Source organism: Thunnus maccoyii, chromosome 16 (genome assembly GCF_910596095.1).
Source record: "Thunnus maccoyii chromosome 16, fThuMac1.1, whole genome shotgun sequence".
NCBI classification, from domain to species: domain Eukaryota; kingdom Metazoa; phylum Chordata; class Actinopteri; order Scombriformes; family Scombridae; genus Thunnus; species Thunnus maccoyii.
In genome coordinates, this window is record NC_056548.1 from 13,060,017 (window position 1) to 13,063,051 (window position 3,035).

At 39.1% G+C, this 3,035-nt stretch overlaps 1 long non-coding RNA gene across 1 annotated transcript; it reads left to right on the plus strand.

Moving 5' to 3' along the window:
• Positions 1-228: 228 nt before the first annotated feature.
• On the plus strand, positions 229-2,681 carry LOC121881359. The gene is made up of 3 exons (XR_006091761.1): positions 229-399; positions 1,894-2,222; positions 2,301-2,681. It is a non-coding gene; the product is annotated as an uncharacterized LOC121881359 (long non-coding RNA).
• The last annotated feature ends 354 nt before the right edge of the window (positions 2,682-3,035 follow it).

The following is a 3,035-nucleotide window of genomic DNA, read 5'->3' on the forward strand; positions in this document are numbered from 1 at the left end:
CATTTAGACTCACCCTTCGCTCCCTGACAATAGCATTGTGAGCTAAATTTGCACTGATTTACTTTGGTAAATTCACTGAGCACAGGCCAATCTGTAGATGCAGTTCTGATCCAATCAAGCAAAGTAAATGAAAACATCTGCGTGGATGGACCACAGGTGTGCAGGAGCTTTAACCTCTTAACATCCACAGGGTTGCCAGCGACCCACTTAAGCCAGTTGTAAGTGACTTAACATCACACAGTAATGAGTAAAAGCAATTGGCACATTTTTGCTACTTGAGACATTTTGGAGAGGTTTGGGGACACCAGTGACACTATAAACTAAAGTCCCCCTAGCTCCTGTAAGCTTAGGCCTAGGGGTCTAGAATTTTATACAGGTGTGGTTGACAATATGTAGAAGGTAAGTAGGTGATTTGCATAGTTCTGGCATAAAGTTATTGTTATTCAAATATGACTCATTATAGACAAGGACCAAAAACACTTTATTGAGCCATATTTGAACTGATGTAGTTTTGGTTGTATTTTAGCCACATGCTGAACAAGCACATTTCCAGACACTAAAAGATGTTACCTTTCCAATGAAGCCTAATACATGCATTTTGGCGTTACAGTTCTTCTGTTATAAGCTTTTCCATTTGGATATGCCAAATAGGCAAAAATTCAAAAAAAAGGGTGGATGTTAAGAGGCTACAAGTCAAGTATTGTCAATATATAAAGGCATGCTCCACTTAATTGATTTAACGTCACAAATACTGAAGGCAAAAACCAACAATTAATTTTTGTGCCTGTGTCTATCATGTCCATTTATTAATGTTGATCTGAACACTTTTTTCATACCTTTTAGCCTCAAAAGACCAGTTTTCCAAGAGTAGAAACTCCCCCAGTATCAAAACCGCTCCATAGTTATTAAGCTCTGAAGATATTGGCCCCAGTAGGAAATTATAAATTCTCAACGACTGCTGATAACAGTCTTATTTCAGTATCTTCATGATAGGCGAAATGCAGAATCGCTGTTCATTGGCCGCTCGGAGAAGAAGGGCTGATATGGAACATGTCATTTTTTAGATGATAAACTTGTTTAATTCCACTGTACTTGACACAGTGCTGAGAATATGCATGAGTGAGTATGCATTATTAAAACGGCCTGTTCAGGCAGCCCTAATGCAATAAGGAGAGGGGTCCTCCGTGTTAATCTTACAGGCGTTCCCTGCTGCTGACTGTGCGTGTATCAAAAGTTAGAGGCTATGTTTCAGGTTTCATTTCATAATCATATGCCGCGTATGCATATTTTGCTGAAGATTTCTGAAGAGGGGGAATCCTGACACTCTTTCATCTGGATTTCTTTATATCAATAGATATCAGAAAAGATGACTACAGCGGCAAATTAATTATTATGTTTGAAACTGGTCAAAAAAATATAAATATAATGTTGGAGTTGCCATGTAGATTAACATGTGATCTGATGACTGTCCAAATGCCTTTGGCAGAAAATACTAATTTCTAAGCTCATGATCAACAGTAAATAAACTGTATTAGCAGTAGCAAATTCCCAGTGACTGTAAATCATCTCAGACAGTAAATTTAAAATTGAAATTGCACCCTACATCTTCCTTCTCTGCCTCTTGTGTTAAGTTTTTGAGTCTTGAAGCATCCTCCTCTTTATGCAAAAGAGATTTCATCAGCACATTTCGAGAATTCATTAGGGTTCGTGGGAAACCTTGCCTGTCAAAACCATCACCTTTATTTTCATGTAACCACATTAGAGGAATGTATCTATTTTCAGCCTCTACCTTGATTAATATTTCACTTAATTTCAATAGGAACAGCATATTTTTGTTTCTGCAAATTGCAGCTGTTATGGATGACAAGTTGTCTTCTCCTCTTTTTTTCACAGGCAAGCAAGCTCCACAACAAGGGAAGCATACTTAAAACTCAGGAATGCACATTTTGATTTGTGAGAATCTGACACTTTGTCATCCCAAGTGTGTTTATCAATCTCTTAACAGCCCCTGAAAATAGACGTACCACAGGCAGACGTCAGCATACGAAAATGCCCCTAATAAACGTTTATCTGAATTGCTATTGTCACCCCTCGTTAGTCGTCATTCCATACAGTGAACAGCTGAGTATCAGCAAATCTTCATTTGCCGGAACCACAGCACAGGCCTTCATGTGGCCCCAGGAGCAAGTCCAAGGAGCTGAGGGAAGCACCCGTCAATAACAGTAAGCCAATTAAAATCACTCTTCATTTAAGCTGTGATCTCTATTGATTTGCCTTTCAATTCTCATCCGTCAAACCAGCAGACTGCCTTGAAGGGTTTGGAGGGATAGGCTGTCTGACTGACTCAGTTTCTCAGCTGCCACTTCACCAACTACCAGCAGCTTTTCAGAAAATCAGGGCGGCTGGTTGCACAAGCTGTTTGATCAACGAAACAAAAGCACGAGCTTTCATGACTGAAAGCTTATGGATTTGATTCTGTTGCAAAGTTGCACTGAGAGAAAAGCAACTGAAACATCAGCTGCATACCAAAGCAAACAGAACACACAACAATCAATGGAAATAATCTGAACTCTATGGATCCAGGTTATAAAACTTGCAAACTTATAAAACATGAACAAATATTATGATGTTATGGCGTGTAAACCTTGTACGTGCTGCTGTTGTTGTTATTAAAATTCTCAGGGGCTAATAATGGCAGGTTTTTGCTACATATGGAGTTAGTTTAGCTCAGAAATGCCCTGCAAATAGAAAACAGAGCACTGAAATTTGCACTTGCATTACTTGATTAGCATTGGCTGTTTTATTCATGCTTCATAATCATTGGCTCATTCAGTGTGACTATCAGGTGACTAGTCATGTCCAACCATATTCAAGCAGGTGCAGCTATTCTAACTTAACACTTCTCACTGATACACCCATGTCAACACTGTTTGCTGTCACAGTTCACCACACAAATCTCTCCCTTATGTGCTATATTTTTGGTATTGTTGTGCAGCCATGATCATAATGCTTTTTAAGAGAAGGAGTTGCAGAGG